At 34.8% G+C, this 21,754-nt stretch overlaps 1 protein-coding gene across 7 annotated transcripts in view; it reads left to right on the forward strand.

Moving 5' to 3' along the window:
- Positions 1-21,754, forward strand: part of AGMO (alkylglycerol monooxygenase) — a 387,303-nt gene that overhangs the window by 81,903 nt on the left and 283,646 nt on the right. The window lies entirely within an intron of this gene.

Here is a 21,754-nt window from a genome sequence, read left to right on the forward strand (position 1 = left end):
AGAAATTATAAATTATGTACAGAAGTCAAAATAGTTTAAAATGTATGATTTTTGGAGTTTGATTAATTTCCTAAGTTATTTTTCTACTATTTGTTCAAAACCAAATGGGTTTCTCATTTTAACCTCATTTTGTAACAAAAGTTTTTGTTATGCAGTTTTTGGAATTTTTAATTCTTTTATTCTGAAGGTACAAAGAGAGAGACTGCTATAAGAATTGATGAAACATTCATCTAAAAATTAATAACTTATCTTTCTTATTCCAAAACATTTGTAAGAAAAAAATATTGTAGAAAAAAGCACAGAGGAGCAAAAGATGGAAAATGAAATGTGCACCTAAACCCATCCCCCAGAGATAGCTTCTATAAGTACAGTGTAATGGAAGGGAACCTAGAATCGAATTGCCAGGGTTAAGACCCTAGTTTACCATTTTCTGCATAATATTGAACAAGTTATGCCTCCTCTTTGTTTTTCCTTATTTGAAGTATTCAAATAGCAAATGCATAATCCACGTTAGATCATTATGAAGTATAAATGAATTACGATTGAGAAAACAGTACAGAGCCTGGCACATAATAAGTAAAAAAGAGAAAGAAAAACATTAACTGTTATATTGTCTGGTCTCTTTGTTTATATAATGTATTATATGTAATCTAACAATATGAAAATTATTATGTTTTCCTTAAATGATAATTTATATACATTAGTTGTTAGAATAATTACCTTTGTCAAAATGCAGTATTAAGTTTTCTTATCCTTATACAAACATTTTTTTCTCATTGTTACTTGGAGATAGCAATAGAACTTCATAAAGGATCTTGTAAAGATATACTATACAGCTATATCATTGGGCATATGTACAAGTGTATTATATGATATAAACTGCAGCTAGAGAGCTCTGATTATATGAAACATACCTTGTGGATTTCTATTTATTACATTTTAATGCAATTGTCTTTATGCTTAATAAGATACATGCATAGGAAAAAGAACATCTTAGTCTCAACACAGATATATAGACAAGGGAAAACACTGAAAGACTGTGTTTTAGGCATGCACTCATTTAAACAAGATATTAATGATCTTTTTAAAGATGAATATTTGTCAACTATAATAAATAAAATTAAAATGAGCTTTTCTTTTAAAATTGTTTCCTTTTTTTTAACGTTTATTTTTGACAGAGAGAGACAGAGCATGAGTGGAGGAGGGGCAGAGAGAGAGGGAGATAGAGAAACCGAAGCAGGCTCCAGGCTCTGATCTGTCAGCACAGAGCCTGACCCAGTGCTTGAACCCACAGACCACAAGTTCATGACCTGAGCCAAAGTTGGACACTTAACCGACTAAGCCACCCAGGCGCCCCTAAAATTGTTTCTTTATCTGTCACCTTGGATGGCTCAGTCGGTTAAGTGTCCAACTTCAGCTCACGTCATGATCTCGCAGTTCACGAGTTCGAGCCCTGTGTCAGGCTGTGTGCTGACAGCTCAGAGCCTGGAGCCTGCTTCAGATTCTGTGTCTCCCTCTTTCTCTGCCACACCCTGTTCATGCTCTGTCTTCCTCTTTCTCTCAAAAGATGAATAAACATTAAAAAATGTTTCTTTATCAATTAAAACTTGAATAGCATATAATTTGAATTTGTTTTTGGTAGGTCAGGCTTATCCACATTCCTTTTTCCTCAAACTTCAGTTTTCTTATCTTACACTTTTTGAAAAGAGTGAAATTTTTGGAAGAAACAAAATCCATTAGGACTTGTACATTTTGTCTACATTTTAAAGTTTCTTTTGTTGTTCTCTGAGCTTAAATATTGATTTGTCAGTATGTTTTCCAACTTAGAGATTGCAATCTCTTTTCCAGCAACTAGAAAGTAAAATGTGAAAAAAAATCACTAAAACAGATTTGTTCTGTATTCTTTCACACTAGTAGGTAATTTGACCATCCTTTTTCTTAAAATTTGAGGGCTCATACTTCGTAGAATGCTTTGCAATATTTAATTTTGTGTCATAGGTATTTTTAAATCGTGTATTTTTTTGTCTCTCCAAATTCACAAATCTTGATAATACAAAAAGACCCACACTGTATATTTTCACAATAGGTTGTGCAGTATTATTTTTTAAAACATATTCATTGCTGGCTCTGTGCTTTGGAAGTATTTGAAGCATCAAAGAGGACACGTGCTCTAATGTGAAGTGCTTATACTGTGAGTGAAACAAATAGATGAGCCCCAGAAAAACACACCAGCTATACAAGTGTCAGTTCAATCTGTACTTATTTCATAAGTACTAGATTTCATTAGCAGTGATTTCTGTGTTTTTAGAAATATAGGAAGATATGTAATTATGCACAATTTTGATGGCTGTACCACAGTGATAATATTGCTTAGGGGAAAAAAACTGATTCTAAGTAAGGACATAGTGACCTGCACATAAAACATAAAGCTAAATGAATAGAAAGTAGAAAACAAAGAATGTAAATGAGTTTGAATAGAAAATATTTCAGTGGAGGCAGTGATATATAAATCATATCTATAGCCAAGATCTGTACTTAAAATTTTGCTAAAATGGAATATGGCATACAGCCTCACTGCCCCCCTGCCTGCCACAACCTTGTGTCGGATTCAGTATACTTCTCTCTTTAAAAACAAAGGAATAGTGCAAATAATCATCTAAATAACACTAGATAATAATTAACTAGGCATATTAAGTTACCATAATAGCTTGGGTTTTTGACAGATATTAGTGGAAAACTGGGATATGAAAAGGCGATACATAATTTCCAATGTCAAGAAAAGAGATTGATTAATATTTTGAGAATGGAGATAAATAAGAATATTTCAATGTAATGAAATACATAACCACAACATAACAGGAACTCAGTGGAGTAGCAGTAGATATTACTTGGATATAACATTAATCACCATCTTTTCAGTTATCCTGAACACATACTTCACTGTATAACACATCAAAAATTTCAACAGGAAGAACTAGCAACTATCATTCTGAAGGGTTTTGTTAAAAGTTTGTGGGTAAAGGATGAGTACTAAATGTTACTAAAATTTAAATGAAATGTAATTTGACTAAAATTTAAATGTAAGGAGGTTGTTTTATAGGTGACAAGAAGTCTTCTTGCCACTTTTTTTTTTTTTTAAGTCTACTTTATTTTGAGAGAGAGAGAGAGTGAGAGAGAGCACAAGCTGGGGAGGGGCAGAGAGAGAGGGAGAGAGAGAATCCCAGCAGGCTCCAGGCTGTCAGTGCAGAGCCAAAAGCCAGGCTGGATCTCACGAACTGTGACATCACGACCAGAGCCGAAATCAAGAGCTGGTCGTTTAACCAACCGAGCGACCCAGGAGCCCCTGCCATTTTCAAACCTACAGGACTCCAGATTCTTCACTGGAATTAGATCTAGTAAAATATTTATGAACATACTGAGGCCAAAGAAGTACCACAACTTTTTGTCCTAGGAGGCAATGAAAACCTGTCATTTTATGAAATAATGTTTTTTTTTTTTTTTCAACTTTTTTTTTTATTTATTTTGGGGACAGAGAGAGACAGAGCATGAACGGGGGAGGGGCAGAGAGAGAGGGAGACACAGAATCAGAAACAGGCTCCAGGCTCTGAGCCATCAGCCCAGAGCCCGACGCGGGGCTTGAACTCACGGACCGCGAGATCGTGACCTGGCTGAAGTCGGATGCTTAACCGACTGCGCCACCCAGGCGCCCCTTATGAAATAATGTTAACAGTGAATAACATTTACTGAGTTCTCTCAGTGTTCCTCTTATGTATTTTTATTTAATTAAAAAAAATAGGAGATGATTTCGATCACAACGCTTTCACTAAAGGGGAAACTAAAACAAAGAGTGTCCAGTTATCAGAGTTAATGTGTCAGAACATGAATATTTTGACATGAGGCCATTGATCTCAGAGTCTGTGGGCTTTGCCATTTTAGCCACTTAATAAAATTAAAATTTTTCATTAAATACAACATATACTAATATCAAAATATATCAAATCTACCTCTTTTAGATTGTGTTGACATATATAAGTCCTCAAATATATTGATAGGAAGGCAAATTTAAATTTTGTGACTTGGTTGTTGAGGTGTCAAAATTTTTACTGAAAATAAGGATTAAGCTGTATTAGGATAAGATAGAGCGGGGCTCGCCTGTTCTCTCCCCATGCAGTGTTATACTCATATTGCAGTCCTTCAGCCTAGACAGTGTTTGTGAGCTGATTGACTTATGCTATGATGCTTTTTTGTCACTGTATATCAGAATCACCTTGGAAGCTTTAAAAAAATTAATACCTAGATTATAAACAGAACCTCTTACATCAGAATCTCTAGGAGTGGGGCCTGGGCTTAGTTGTACTTTTTGTTGTTGATGTTGTTTTAAGCCATCCAGTCATTTTATTTTTATTTTTATTTTTATTTATTTATTTTTATTTTAGAGAGGGGGAGAGGGAGAGAGGGAGAGAGAGAGTATGCTCCTCTCTCAGCACGGAGAGTATGCTCCACGCTCAGCATGGAGCCTGGCATGGGGCTAGATCCCATGACCCTGGGATCACGACCTGAGCCAAAATCAAGAGTCAGAGGCCCAACTGAATGAGCCACCCAGGTACCCCAACTCAGTCATTTTAATGGGTAGCCCCAATTCTCATTGAAGATATGAAAGGGAACAGGAAACATGCTAACTCTTGTGAAGATGAATTGACAATAATATGTATTTAAATATTACTAAATTGAATTGTATACACGTATAGTTGAATAATTACCATGTATGTTGAAATTTAATTCTACCCCCAGATACTTCATCATGAATCATCCATTATAAGAAAATTTTAAAAAAATAACATTATTATCACTAAGAAATTAAACAATAAATCCATCACATTGTCTAATATTCAATCAGTTCATTTTTAATCCCCCAATTATGCCAGAATATTTTTAATGATATTTTTGTGAAATCAAATCATTATTTACCAAATAGTTTTAGTGTCTTTTTATGTGCCTTTTAAGTTGCAACTGCCACCCTATTTTTTAATGCCATTTATATCTGAATTGTCTAGGCCAGTTGTATTGTAAATTGATCTACATTCTAGATTTATCTATTTTCTCCCAGAATTGCTTACCTATACCGTCTGACCTCTCAGCTATCTGCAAATTGAATGTTAGATTTAGACTCCAGATCAATTAGACTCAGGATAAATATTTTTGGCAAGAATAGATTAGGATCTCCATAAGGCAGGTGGCTACACCATTAAGTATGATAATGAAAGATTGTGTGTGCTTTTGCCAAAACCCTTAAAGGAACATTTTCCCTTAATAAGAAATCCATATATAAATAAATTTATATATGTATATATTTATATGTAAATATTGATATAGAAATCTATAAATAAATCATGTCTACATAAATAATAAAGAGATTTCTATATATATCACATATGTGTGCATTCCTGTGAAATAAACACACAACAAATTTCTAGAAAAAAAATTGCATATCCAAACTCATTCAGTAACATAAGGAAAATACAAATTTTCCTGTTGACCATTAAGAATTCATTCAGTTGTCAAAAATTAACAGTTTTTGTATGTAATTTACAGTTAATCTATCTATACTTTGACACAAGTCTGTTCTATCCTCACCAAATCTTTCATATTATGATTATAGCTTCCAGTTTTGAAAATTGCCAGAATTACTATTACTATTATGGGGGTTGCAAAATGATGATTTAAAAAATTGTCCTCTTTTTTTTGCAACCATTAGCTGGCAATTTTCTTGTCTTATATGTGGACAGACCTAGCATATATAGTACATGTGATTTCATATTGATATCTCAAATTCAATTTTAATATTTTAGCATTTTGCTTTTAACTTTCATATTTGTATCAATATTCTTCTATACTGAAAATCTTGACTTGTAATAATACTAATGCGTTTACTTATTTGCTTTGTTGTATAGTAGACAGTAAAAGTTTTATAATAAAAATATCAAACTAAAAATCCACTGGTAGAAGCTTAAGATTTGTTTTCAGTTTTGTTTTTTCTTTAAAGTATATTCTATTATGAATGTAATCAGAGACCTATTTCAAAAATTACTTAAAATAATCATTTTCAATGGTTATGGTAACAATTTGGTATATAGTTAATTTTTTCCTTTTATGTTCAGTTGTTTATATTTACTTTTATTTTCATGGTTAGATACATAAAACAATTCAAAAGCATAAGACGGTACACTCAGAAATATTCCCATCCCTCTTACTTATTGAGATCACACTATATAGTTAACCATTTTTATAACTTGTCTTTATTCTTCCTGTGCGTTTTAGTAAAACGCCCATTCCCCACCCATTCCCCCCATGCACATAAACATACACAAACATATATAAACATTTAAAACATTTATAAGTACTTTAAAATATAAAATAATCAGGTACATGCATACAGTTATACAGTTATAGACATAATTAAGTATAACTCATACATAACAGTACACATACACACCATTAAATTTCTTAATCACAAATGTCACACGTATTTTATTGCTCTTTTGTTAATAGATGTATTAAATTCTTTTTTTTTTAATTTTTTTAACGTTTATTTATTTTGGAGACAGAGACAGAGCATGAACGGGGGAGGATCAGAGAGAGAGGGAGACACAGAATCTGAAACAGGCTCCAGGCTCTGAGCCATCAGCACAGAGCCTGACGCGGGTCTTGAACTCACGAACCGCGAGATCATGACCTGAGCCGAAGTCGGATGCTTAACCGACTGAGCCACCCGGGCGCCCCTAGATGTATTAAATTCTCGCACTGTGATTATAACATTTTAAATTATTCTTGTGATTCTGTCGATTGAGGCTGAGCGATTTGGTGTACACACATTCCGAATCATTATTTATCCAGGATGACTTGAAAATTTTAACATTATGAAGTATGAGATCCTTATCTTTTTGAAAGTACAGATATTCCTCTTTGGTGCTCAAGCTCCTTTTCTATATTCAAATTGTATTTACTTTGTCAAAAAAAAGACATTTGATTAATAATTGTGTGGTGGCTATTTTTTCATATGAAGACTTTGTTCTTTATTCTATGGAAGCAAATGTTAATGGAGCAGATGCCCGTTATCCTCCCATGCTCCTTTCTCCAGAGCCAGAAGGAATTCAGACTGCTTATTTTTATACTTACTGGTATCTTGGGGAAAGAGGTAAAGAAGAGTTTATAAAACCTGGACAAAAGAAGGATGTAACTTTTTCAGTTCTCCCAAGGGCTGAATCTTGGCTGAAATAACTGACAGTTTTTGGACATACAGAAGGAAATGATGAGTTGGGCTAAATGTCCAGATGTGTGCTCAACAGATGTATAAAGTTACATTTGAAAAGGCAAGGAATGCAATACCTATATCTTTAGAGAGGAAGTTGTAAATAGTAAACATATAACTCAGCTATCAACTGTAGTCTGATTTTTAAAGATTTTCAGAGTAACAAATACTTTTTCATCTCTTTAAAGATTTATTTAGCAGAGCTTAAAAAAGTCCTTATATATATAAACTCAGTTTTAAAAAGATCATAAATTGAATTAAAGCAAATGGAGACTTAGAATATAATTCTTGCTTTATCATCTTTAATATATGGTTGAAAATTTTTGATGAATTTATTTTTACCATAAAATGTAAATTAGCTTTTTAAAAAAATCTTTACTCATCTCTGCCTGGGAATTTCTTGTTACTTCTTAGTATTAAACATCTTTATAAACACCTTGCAAATATTCTATTGCTGCAGGCTAAGGAAGACTGTGGAAGAAAAATAGCACAATTACTCCATGTTATTTAAATCCCAAAACAGTGCCATTTTTTGTGGTTTATTTCTCAATTCTCTTAAGAACCAAGATGAATAATGTCTTAAAATATCAAGCAAGAAAAGTGGAGTATTTTCTACATGAGAGAGCTATTGTAGCACTACACTGGAATGTTCCAGTATAGGGCAGATACTGCCCCCACTCAAATATTCATTCATATACATCAAAATATTCTTTTATGTTCTACATGGCTACCATGCCTTGCATGCTTTTTAGAAGCCAAAACATACATCCATGGGAATGACAAGAAAGCACATTCTAATTTGGGAATTTGAAAGGCCTCTGGGACTTAAAGTTGACACTTCTTTGGCTGAGCTCCAACACGCAACTCAACTGGGGAGAAGAAAGAAACCATTTGGGTTCTGTGTTTCCCTAGATCTCATGTAATTCTGGAGGAAAAAAAAAATGATGTCCAAGGTAAAAGTATGATAACTTGCTCAGATAAAAAGATATTAATTCAAAATGAATTAAGTAGGCAATCTTTAATAATGAGAAAGTTGTCGGTGGAAATTCACTGAAGAGTTAGACTAGTTGGACCATTAGTTGGCTACCTTGTTGTAGTCTCAGGAGCCTCAGCCTACAGAAGGTGACTCTTCATACTGGAAGAGAAACTCAACAGAATTTCCTCTTCATCCTTTGAAAATGCAGCCAAGGGAGGAGCTGCTTCTCTAGGGTTTAACCTCCTCCTATTACAGGCAGGTGGTGGGACGACACAGTGAGGGGGAAACTGCGGAAAGAGTCCAACCCTGGATAAGATGTTCAGGCATCAGGGGGTTCACTGACATCTCCTGTCTCACAGAACAGCCCCCCAATCTAACAAAGATATTGCTTCTCTTAGTTGTGTTTGAGTGCAGAGATGGCAGTGACAGAGTGAGCAAGCTGCTAAAAAGTTGATCTACTTCTGAAAAAAGTGTCTACATTTCAATCAATACCTCCAAAGGCCATAAGGTAGAGGTGGTTAATTTAGTTATCCTTGTAAATTATACCACTACAGCTGTTTTTCTTCCATCACTGACATCAAGTAGCTATGCATGTGGCAGGTTTTATTGGTCAAGATACAAAAGCATTTTCATGTATTCATAAGCTTTTTTAAGACATTCACTTAGTTTCTTTCCTAATCTTTAGATACCTTTAATTTTCAGACAGGCAGTTTCATCAAGAGGATAAGAAGAGAGATTTTAAAGTCAGATGGACCTGATTTCAAATTCTGACTCAATCATCTATTAATTATTGTGACCTTGTACAAATTACTTAATTTCTGTGAGTCTCAATTTCTTATTTTTTTTTAAAAATTTTTAAATAAATAAAAAAAAATAATGTTTATTTTTGAGAGAGAGAGACAGAGTGCGAGTGAGGAGGGGCAGATAGAAAGGGAGACAGAAACCGAAGCAGACCCCGGGCTCTGAGCTGTCAGAGCCAGACGCAGGGCTCAAACCCACAGACTGTGAAATCGTGACCTGAGCTGAAATCGATGCTTAATCGAATGAGCCACCCAGGTGCCCCTCAATGTATTAATTTTTAAAATAAACATTAATAGTACGTACCTCTCAAAGTGTTGTGAGGTTAAATGAAATAATTACATGTTTAATAGCTGACACATAGTACATACCATAGCTGTGATCATTGCTTTAATTATTATTACTTATATAGAGAAGCAGAATGTGGTGACCATTTCAGGAATTCCAGAATTCCACACTATAAAAATTAGTGCTCATTGATTAAGATTCTTTGTCTCACTGACACCATACAGGTTCAGAATTTTTTTTCAACAGAGTACTCTAAATGACCACTTCTAAGGCTAGAACTTATATTCTATCATTTTATAACAATTCAAGAAGATGAAAGAAGGGATCTGGTCTTACTCATCTTTGAAATGGCAACATCAAGTACTAATTGGTATATTCTATATGTTTACAAGTACTTTTTGAATTGGTATTCTATACGAGTACTAATAATTATACTACTTTGCATTTCTGTTTTGTCTTTGTTTAAAGATTAAAATAATACTTTTCCCTTACATCTATTAGTCTTGAATTGTTGGCTTTAAGATATCATGTAAATCAAATAATACATAAGTATTTTAAAAATAATTTAAGAAATGGTATTTTGATTACAATAAAAATAATTAAATATATTTTTACTTCTGAATAATTAGTCCAGAGAAGCAGGGCATGTAGATTTAATGAGTCACAAGTTTATGAGTTCCATTTTGGGCATGTTAAAGTTAAGATACCTATTACACCCTCAAGTGGAAATGTCAGGGAGGAGATTTTATAGAAGATTGATGTTCAGGGAAGAGGCCAGGCTGGAGATACAGATGAGCACATCTTTAGCATATTGATGGTATTTAAAACTATGAGAGACATTGAGATGCAAAGGAATGAGTCTAGAGAAAGAACAATCTCTAAAAGCTGAGTCTTGTGGTGGTCTTTTTTTTTTTTTTTTTAATTTGAAGATTCTAGAAGGAAGCAGCAAGGTATACTAGAAAAGCAACAGACAATTCATGTTGTGTGGGGGTCCTAAAAGAAAGTGAAGAAAGTTTCTCAAGGAAAAACTCATGATGAACTCTGCCAAATACTACTCAGAGATTCCTGCATTAGAAAGAGTAGGCCAGGTGACTGGGATAAACGTTCCTTCCGAGGGCAGCTAAAACTTCTGGATGAATATAGAAGCTGTCTTAATGTTTTCAGAGAGATGTCCAAATAGTGAAGGATCACTACACCAAATCTTGAAGACAGTGAGGACACAAAATTAAGGTAGCATTCCAATCCACTTTTATTGTGTGGGCATCTGGTAATCCTGAAGAAAGTGAGAAAATGAGTGATGATTTTGGTTATCTTTGGGACCAAGAGGGTAGAAGTTAAGCTAAGACCTCAAAAAGTCATGGTCAAACCGATACAAACCAACCTTGTCATTCACACACAACCAGAATGTGGGGAAATTGTCTTGATGCAGGGAAATAGAAGAAATAAAGAAATGTGAAAATAAAATTAATCCCTAAGAGTTTATAAATCACACACTAGCTCAAAGAGATAATTATAGCCAAAATGTACATGGCCAAGTTTGTCCAAGACATTTTAAGTAAATATAGTTTAAAGTAGTAATCTAGTCACCTGACAATTAATGCCCCTGGAAAAATAGTGATGCTTGTCTATGCCTCAATTATGTTTTCAACAGCAATGACCAGCACACATCCAAGAAAATCAGACACACAAGGAAATAGTAATTATATTTAACAACTAGCAAAAACAACAGACAAATGAGACTTCATTACAGAGATTTTGGACATCTGTAGTATCATACAAAGATTTTAGCAATTATGCTTAATATACTTAAAGAAATAAAAGAAAATCTTGCAAATAAATACACATATTAGGAATATAATTTTAAGTTACATTGAAAATTTGCAAAATAATAATTTGCAGAAATGAGAAATAGAAAAGTTGAAATTAAAAACTGAGTACTTAGATTTAATAGCAGATTGCATAAAGCAGCAGAGAAAATTACTCAATAGTAGATCAAAAGAAACTACACAGAATGAAGGCTAGGGGGAAGAAAGGATGAAAATTAATGAAGAAAGGATAGATAACCCAGAACAGAGCAAAGGAGTGAAGTTTCATGTATGTTGAAGAATACTATTTCTTCAAGACTCTTTAGTGCCTGGAGCGAATCTTAGCATTACTCCCAAATTTTCTGAACAAATGAAAGCATTGTTAAAGTAGAAAAAGCCTTAGAAAATATTGTCTGAGGACATTGGCCTATAAACCATTGACCCAGTATAATCTTGTTAAATGTATAGACAAACTTCTAGTTTACATATTTCTCAGGTGAAAAATAGCAAACATTATCATAAGTAATTTATAATGAGAGAGACTGATGCCTCTTTTATTTTATTTTATTTTTTTCTTTTTTTTAAATTTAATTTTTAACATACAGTGCAAGACTGGTTTCAGTAGTAGAATTCAGTGATTCATCATTTACATACAATACCCAGTGATCATCACAGCAAGTGCGCTCTTCATTACGCAACACCCATCTAGCCCATCTCCCACCCATCTCCCTCCATCAGCCTTCAGTTTGTTCTTTATTGTTAAGAGTCTCTTGTGGTTTATTTCCCACTCTTCTCTTCCCCCTCTTCCCATTTGCTCATTTGATTTTTTTTTTAATGTTTGTTTATTTTTGAGAGAGAGACAGAGCATGAGAGGGGGAGGGTCAGAAAGAGAGGGAGACACAGAATCCAAAGGAGGCTCCACGATCTGAGCTGTCAGAACACAGCCCAATGTGGGACTCAAATTCATGGGCCACAATATCATGACCTGAGCAGAAGTCGGAAGCTTAACCAACTGAGCCACCCAGGCGCACCTCTGGTTTTCTTTCTTAAATTCCACATGTGAATGAAATAATATGGTATTTGTCTTTCTCTGACTGATTCATTTCATTTATCATAATATATTCTAGCTCCATCCACATTGTTGCAAATGGCAAGACTTCATTCTTTTTGATGGCTGAGAAATATTCCATTGGATGGATGGATGGATGGATGGATAGATGATACATACATACATACATACATACCACCTCTTCTTTATCCATTCATCAGTCAGGGTACATTTGGGCTCTTTCCATAATTTGTCTATTGTTGATAATGCTGCTATACACATTACAGTGCATGTACCTCTTCAAATCTGTATTTTTGTATTCTTTGGGTAAATACCTAATAGTGCAATTGCTGGATCATAGGATGGTTCTTAGTTTTTTGAGGAACCTCCATACTGTTCTTCAGAGTGGCTGCACCAGTTTGTATTCTCACCCACAGTGCAAGAGGGTTCCCCTTTCTTCACATCCTTGCCAATACCTGTTGTTTCTTGTGTTGTTGATTTTAGCCATTCTGACAGGTGTGAGGCACCTGTGGTTTTGATTTGGATTCCCTAATGATGAGTGATGTTGAGCATCTTTTCATATGTCTGTTAGCCATTTGGATGTCTTCTTTGGAAGGGTGTCTGTTCATGTCTTCTGCCCATTTCTTCACTGGATTATTTGGTTTTTGGGTGTTGAGTTTGATAAGTTCTTTGTAGATTTTGGATACTAACCCTTTATCTGATGTCATTTGCAAATATTTTCCCCCATTCTGTATGCTGCCTTTTAGTTTTGTTGACTATTTTCTTTGGCTAATTTTATTTTAGAAGATAGCATAAGAGTATTTCAAAGAGCATTAACTGCTGTGTTTTTTCGTGTGCAACATTCTGATAGATGACACAAACTACAACAGAATAAGTTCCATTTAACGTATTTAACCTATTTTATATGTTCAATTCCTTTTCTTAATCAGCAGTATCTATTTGCCCTTAAGTAAATTACTTATTCTTTCAAATCCCCCTTTTCCTTATCCAAAAATCAGAAATGATAAAACTGTCTCCTTTTACCTTATTAGATAATCCTGAGGCTCAACAAATGAGGTGATTAATGTCAGACTGTTAAGGACTGTGCGATTTTAAGTACTGGTTCCATGCAGAACTGACACTCTTTCATAAGAAAGGTTGTTATGTCAATTTTTAGCATTATACATTAAGTTTCCTTTTGTTATTCCTCTCTGCTCTTAAAAGAAGCTGATGTATCTGGGAAGTATATATTGAGACATATATTTATGTTAAACTTTCAAGCATTATTTACATGACATAAGGAAACAGAAATATGCCAAAAATGTGATCAATTTTTGTTTGTTCTTCCATTACAAAAACAAACATTACTGTACTAAGTCTAGTATGGGAGGGGGGCTGAGAAGTGTAAAGAATCTACTATTGCATGAGATGTTCACAGGCTGTCTTGTGTTGGCCTTCTTGGTGGTGGGCTTTCCTTGGCATTTGTATCTCTTCCCTTGGGGACAGGGTTGCATTCAGTCTTGTTTCCCTATTCTTTATCTCTTCATCCAGTTTTAGTTACCTATGTATGTTAACACTCACTTCCTAATGGGATGTGTTAGCAGGACAAAAGAGGATTTTTACTGCAAGAAGCAGCTGCCTTAAATTCATTTCAATAGTTACACCATTTTTTAAAAATAAAAATAGATAAATAAATAACTACTATAATATCTTCCAAAGAGGAGGTTACTCTACCTCATCTACAGATGACAGCTTGCATTCTTGATTCATTATAGCTGAATGTAAATTAGTGCTTTTACTGCTTCCCAGATAATGCAAGAAACACAGAATACTTCCATTAAGCCTTCTCCTATCTTTTTTCACTTTTGTCAGGTGTTTTAATTCTACATGTATCAATCCCATAAGACAATTAGTATTATTTTAAATAGTTTTCATATAGATTTACTCACTTCTTACCTTCCCCAAGGATTTTCTTTCCTTCCTGCATTATTGTGTGCTCATCTGGGTTAAGTTTCCTTCTTGAAAGTCTCTTTCAGTGAAACTTTCACACAGACCTGTAGGTAATGAATTCTTCTAACTTTTATTTGTTTGAAAATGTCTTTATCTTATTTCCATTTAATTTTGTTATGAATTTTTAAGAATGATAAAAATAAGCATCTAGGACCCACCCTCCACCCCAACAACCATCACCTACGACTGACTGACCCTGTCCCTTTCACACCCACATAATTAGTGTGAAGCAAGACCCAGGCATTGTATCATTGCATTCATTTGATCTGCTAATAATTTAGTGTAATATCTAAAGAACATGCTTTTCTCACCCCCCCTTTTTTTTGTATATTTCCTGGGCCAATACCACATATAAAAAATGGTTTAAAAGAATTGGTTAATATCACAGGCTATCTCTTCAATGTTCAAACTTCTCATCTTCTTATAAATATGATAACATTTTTGTAGCTTCGTTTTTCATAAAGACGCAATGAAGTTCTTACCTTGCAGAAGTTACTTTGTTAAATCTCATTTAACTATAAGCTCCACTTCTTATCTCTCTTTTTCTTTTCTTTTTTTTTTTTTAATTTTTTAACGTTTATTTATTTTTGAGACAGAGAGAGACAGATCACGAATGGGGGAGGGGCAGAGAGAGGGAGACACAGAATCGGAAACAGGCTCCAGGCTCTGAGCTGTCAGCACAGAGCCCGACACGGGGCTCGAACTCACGGACCGCGAGATCGTGACCTGAGCCGAAGTCGGATGCTTAACCGACTGAGCCACCCAGGCGCCCCCTCTTTTTCTTTTCTTTCTTTCTTCTTTTTTTTTTTTTTTTTTTTTGCCTTGCAATTTATTTGTCGAAGGCATTGGGCTTCTCTTTCCCACATATATGCCTGTCTGCGTTAGCTGATTTCATCCCAGTGGTATAGATTACCATATTCCTTTGTCTTTGTAATTCCTGTGAATTATTGGTAGAATCTAAAGGCTGGATAAGATTCAAGTTTGGTTTTAGGAACAAGATCGTTTTATAAGTGGTATTGTTTTCCATTGTCAGGAGGAGCATACTGTTGTGTTTTTTTCTCTTTTCTTGTGTGAGGTTAGCACTGATAATCATGCAATCAGTCCTTATATCAATGTTTCCCCATTCATTAAGGTTTTCTGAAGTTCTTCAGTAGATTCCTCTGGGAACAATATTTCTTGACTTTTTGCATGCTGATAACAGTGTGTCCTTGGCTTTCATACTTGGAAATCACATAATATCCTGGGCTCACATTTTCTTTCCTTGAGTGTCTTAAATATGTTTTTCCTTTCCTTTTTCTTTGTTTTTTTTCTTTAAATAAGACATCATTTTAATAAACTGAACAGAAACTTGATTTCCTTTCCTTTCCTTTGACCTGGTCAAATCTCTGGTATGTGAGACCATGGTCCTTTTACTCATTTTATGGGAAATTAGTTTTCCTTAAATTTAGGTGGAAGGGGTTGGTTGCTACAATAGCTGTCTCAACTTCACAGCACTCTCTCTTTCTTTTTATTAAATGTTAGTATATGCTTATTATATGTTATGTTTTTATATAATATATTAACATTACATATTACATATAATTATATATGATATGTGTATATATTATATAATTTTGTACTTTCTGAGATGTCCTGGCTTTATTTTCTTCTCCCACTTTTATCTGAATTTTTCATTTCCTATGCTCTTACAGCAGTTTCCTATATCTACAAGGGTATTGGAGATAATATGCAGAGGAAGGAAGGGCACCTGGGTGGCTCAGTTGGTTAAGCGTCCAACTTCAGCTCAGGTCATGAACTTGCGGTTTGTGAGCTTGACACCTGTGTCGGGCTTTGTGCTGACAGCTCAGAGCCTAGAGCCTGCTTCAGATTCTGTACCTCCCTCTTTCTCTGTTCCTCCCCTACTCCTGTTCTGTCTTTTTCTCTCTCAAAAATAAATAAAGATTTTCAAAAAATTAAAAAATATGCAGATGAAGGAAACTATTTCAGGTATGATATTCGTACTAAATATCACTTGAGAAACTTCTCTGTAGTTTTTTATTTGTTCCACAAACAAAGACTCAGGAGCAGATAGTTAATTAAGTTTCAGAACAAACACAGGAGGAAACACACCACCTGGTATTATCTGTAGTCCCCTAGCAACTCTTGGGGGATAACGCATATGTTTTCCAGTCGTGTGGCCACTGGGGACAGTAGTGTCATAAACACACTATCACAGGACGCCAGTGCAAGACTGGTTACCAGCACAGACTCTAGAAAATGACTTCTGGCATTAGAATTCCAGCTCTGTCACTTAGAATCTACACTTGGGCAAGTTTCTGAACCTCTTTATGACTCAGTTCCCTCATTTGTACAAAGAAAGTAACAGTAATTACCTGTATCACTTATATGAAGCTCCTGGCACCTAGTAAATGTTCAAGTACTAAAACTTCACTCAGTTCTTCTTTAGAGGTTTTGAGGTAAATTCAAGTCATTGAACTCAAAACGGTTTTACAAGTAAATTTATTAATTTGACTTCTTAATTTAAGAAAAATCCGATAAATCTCAGTTAAAAATGAAAACGAATATTCCTTCTAGGCAGTTTAGATCTTTACAAGATTAAAATTGTGTTTTCCTGTTCTTTTCTAAATTTGCCATAGTGGTAGTCTAGACTTTGGCAACTTGCCAAGTATGTAGGTGGATACTTCATTTTAAAATGCTGAATTTTGTATCATGCTGAAGTTATTAAGCTTTAAAAAGTCATCAGACAGCTCATCTGATAGTCATTTTTATTTTACTTTTCTACTTTAAAAACAGAAGTAAAGAGTCTATTTGGAGTTCTTAGACTCTCTTTGTTATTATCCAACCAAGAAATATATTTCCAAAAATTATGAAGAGAGATGGGAATGATGCAAAATATTTTAAAGTTACAACTTCATGGGGATTTAACATTAGTTAATTTTTACAGAAGTAGCTATATTCTATTTATACGAACTCCTCCTCATCCCCAGGAACAAAAAATCAAGACCTCTTACAACTCTGTAGCACAAGCAGCTGCCTGATTCCTGTTTTTGTTTATTTTAGTACCGTAAGAAGCTAATTGGAAGGAAGAATTACATGGTCCTGGGGTTGATTCAGGCGATATAGAAATAACATCTGCCCACTTGGGTGAAATGGCAGAGAGTAGTTTTAGCTATAGCCTTGGGTAAGCACAGATACCTACAAATTCTAAATTGTTGATTGCATTTCAATCAGACAAAACACATGTTAGCTTTATATTATCTTATATGAATGCCAGGTCTGTATCTTCCTCTAGCTTGATTGTGCGGCCTATCCTCTCCACTGCTCATAAATCCTAATGACCTTGAGAAGAACAAAAAGAAAAGTAAACAGGCTTTTCTCCAGTTATTTTAAATAGACACTTTCTCTCTGAGTATAATGAAGGATTCTATTCACTGCTATCTTCATTATGATATGACACACTGTAGCAGTTTAGCAGCAGGGGGTTTGATGTGAAGCATGGATAACCAACAGATACAGCTCTGTGCCCATTGGGGATCATACTTGGGGAACCGAATTAGTGTCTTATATAATAATCTTGAAATTAGAATTGGCATTATAAAATTGAGGACTTGGAACACACAATAATCCTCGAAAAGCCACTTCAGAGAGGAAGGAATGCTTACTAATGCTAAACACTCAGTAATTTTTTTAATAGATGAATATTGAACTGAGTATTTTGCATTTTTTAAGGTAATTTTGAAAATGCTTGTATCTCCAGTTCCAGGTTGGGGACTTTTTTTCTGGGACCTATGATGGGATGTTTTCTCTTAGCCTTTTTTTTTTTTTCCATTTTAACTAAAAAAGGAAAACCTTTCTTGCCAGATTTTTTTTCACCCTAAGTAATAAAATTGTATCTAAGAACGTAGTTGTTAGAAAGTACTGTTATCTATTTAAAACTTACGGAAACACTTAATTTTTAAGGCAACATTAACTAGGGTTGAATTATGGAGCGATTCTTCCGGAAGTTCATGTCAGAGGAATGTTATTGCCAAATAAATCCACTATGATCAGTTGAGCGACAGTGAATAGGAAAAGCACTTAAAATAATTGGACACTCAGGGGTACCTTTCCAAAGTCTGTTGTGACATGTTAGCTGTGTCACTCCCATTAAAATCAGTGGGGGTTTTGAGGTTGAAATTCATCTTTACAGATTAAAGCCTTCCTTCTTAACACGTGGCACTGCAGAAACCATCAGAAAAGCCCAGGGTAGAACATATCATATGTTCCTTGGAAAGTAGTAATACTAATTTTTCCCTCTCACATTTATTATTATAAACTTTCTAAATTTTAATGCATTTAACTGATTATGGAAGGAGAAGATATGATATTTACATTAGAATTTAAGCATTAAAAGCATCATTTTTACAGTTTATGTGCTGGGTCAGAAAATAACTATTGCCTTTTAAAATGTTTTCTTATATTCCTCCCAGAAACGTATCCGTTTTAGATCCCCACTCCCTCTGCTGGTATTCAGATAGATGCCTAAATTTCTTCTAGAAAGAAAAGATGGCTTTTACACAAACTGTGTAAATTGCCTCTATGATTGCTTTGGTGGAGGAAAACAGAAGGAAAGCATGATTTTTCAGACTACAAAGAGCCAATCTCCCTGTGTAATATGGGAAATAAAAGTATGCTTATTTATTTTTTTTTTAATTTTTTTTTTCAACGTTTATTTATTTTGGGGACAGAGAGAGACAGAGCATGAACGGGGGAGGGGCAGAGAGAGAGGGAGACACAGAATCGGAAACAGGCTCCAGGCTCCGAGCCATCAGCCCAGAGCCCGACGCGGGGCTCGAACTCACGGACCGCGAGATCGTGACCTGGCTGAAGTCGGATGCTTAACCGACTGCGCCACCCAGGCGCCCCAAGTATGCTTATTTATTAACAAGGAAAATGTAATATAGTTTTTAAAAAGTTTTTTGACATGGGGACAAGAAATGTGATTCATCTGCTATCGCTGATTTTAGAGAAATTTTTGTGATGTTGTCAGACTGCTAATCACTGTTTACATTTCTTGCTTGCCCTGATTCATGTATAAATCAAAAACGTTTTCTTCTAATTGCAAGTCTATTTCACTGATATTCAGATACAACATTTGAGTGATATAATTCTTGAAAAATATATTAACTATTAAATCTGTAAATATTAGATAGAATAAGTGAGTCTGGCTTCAAATCCCTGCTCTGTCACTTAACAATTATGTGCTAAGGGTAATTTAACTTCTTCTATCTTACTTTCTTCATCTGTAAAGTCATGATGATAAAACTTCCTCTCAAGGTCCTATGAGCAGTAAATGACCCAGTGGATGTCAAGCACCAGAAATTTGTTTGTCAATGGTCTCCTTCCCAGATTAACAAATACACCTTCCAACCTGCCTCAGAGAACTGAATGAAAAAGTAATTTAGAAAATAAATGAGTGACTCAGAAGTAGGAGGTCATTGTGTCTGTGATTTGTCTGGGTTTCTGAATCAGTGCCTCAATTCAATGGTGGGTATAAGACACTGGTGTGGATAGGAAAAGGAAGGCCTGTGAGGCAAGTTACTCTTGTTATCATCATTTTATGTCCCTACGTTTAAACCTCTATTACCAGCACAGAGTCAGAAATCTAACACATGGTAGAATTTCAATTTGAACACGTATCTTCAGGCATCAAATTTAGTGTTCTTTTTTTCTATCGTGCTTACCTTGTCCTGCCCAGTAGTGACTAAATGAAAAAAGAAAATGATGTCCTCTGTTTCTCCCAGTATATTAGCTTGATTTGCTCTCCACATTTTTGTTTCTACCTGCCTAACATCGACTTATCTGGACCATTGTTTTTCATCTTACTTGCCAAACCGAAGTCTTCCTTTCTGCAGTTCATCATTTATTCGTTAGAATAATTTGCCATGGCATTTCCTAGGGTGGCCCTTACAGAATCCAGGAGAAGAGATGAGAGGGAACTTTATGAGGAGGCAACACAGGATGCAAATGTTAGCCAGACCCTTGAAACCATCAGTGACTCTCTGGAGAACTGACCCTGTGAGCTGAGGACCACTGCTTTGATAATTTTAAGAGGTCCATTGTTTATTATAAATTGTCTTTCTCTCCAGGGTGACAGCAGAAGTATATATAATTATAAATTGCTTCCCAGCGTCCTGCTTCTGGCATTCACCCATGCTGCCAGAATGTGAGTCGGCGTTGAGGGTGGGTAGTGGTGAAAGAATGTTTAGAGATGAAGGAGGAGGGGAAAGGGCTGGAAACAGACTCTTCTAGTCTGAAACTGTGCAAAAGATCAGGGAATGTTGGCGAGGTGAGAAAAAATAAACTTGGTCATCTAACACAGAATGTCAATTCTAAAACACTTAAGAGATCATTTGGTTTAAAAATCCTCATTTGGCAGTTGAGAAAATGCATGCCCAGAGAAGATAAGTAGATTAATCTGTCACCCAAATTCTGATAAATGCTTAGATTTGCGAACTTCACAAACTTGAAATATCCTACTGCCTCTGACTTGTTCTTTCTTCCCATTTTATACTTGCTGGGTAGTGTTCACAAAATTTATTTTAAATGCAAAGTTTAATTACAATAGTAACCAAATATAGATTTAATTAACCCTCCCCCACCCCCCAACCCCCTTACAGGGGAAGAAAGCTTTCTGAAACCAGTTAGGTTCTTCTGTAGTTCATTTTGATGTATTCCCTTGGGATTATTTACTCTTGGATTATTGCATTTTAACAGACTCCTCTTTTCACAGAGTTTTCCTGTCTTCTTCTCTTATGCTTTCTACTTTGTCCAATTACACTCACCCTCCTACTAAACACAGAATTACTGCCTTAAGTCTATTCTTGATTTTAAAAACTCAGATGTTACCAATACCTTCTCCCCATGCCAGTAAGTCTGCCACTAAATGCTCACAGCACTGAGTGTCACTGTGTGTGTCGTGATTTCATCGCACATCTTGCTCTGTGGGATACAGTAATGGAGTTCTTGTTTATTAATTTAATTAGACCTAAAATCCATCATTAACATAACTGAGTTATTAGACACAGAATTTCATTATTATTATTAATTTTATTTTATGGAAAATTTGAAATATATTCAAAAACGGAAGGATACTATAATAAATACCATTACCATTAAACTCATTCCCAAGTTTCAAAATTACCAACATTCTGCCATTGTTACCTCACCCATCATAAGCACATACTTTTTGCCTGAAATATTGTAAAACCAATCTGAAACATTGTATTTCAACTGTGAATATTTATTTGCAATTGCAACACTTTTATTTTAACATAATAACAATGCTGTCATCACATGACAATTTATAATAATTCCTTCATAGCATCTAGTGAACACTTTGGTTTTTAACAGTTGATTGTTTGAATTAGAATCTAAACAAGGTCAAATAGTAGATTTGCATCAGATGTCTTATAATCTTTTAAAATCCATCTAACAATCCCCTCTTTTTCTTTTCACTTATCTGTTGAAAAGACTGTTAT

This window comes from Puma concolor, chromosome A2 (assembly GCF_028749965.1).
Source record: "Puma concolor isolate L17-30 chromosome A2, mPumCon1.1.hap2, whole genome shotgun sequence".
In the NCBI taxonomy this organism is placed as follows: domain Eukaryota; kingdom Metazoa; phylum Chordata; class Mammalia; order Carnivora; family Felidae; genus Puma; species Puma concolor.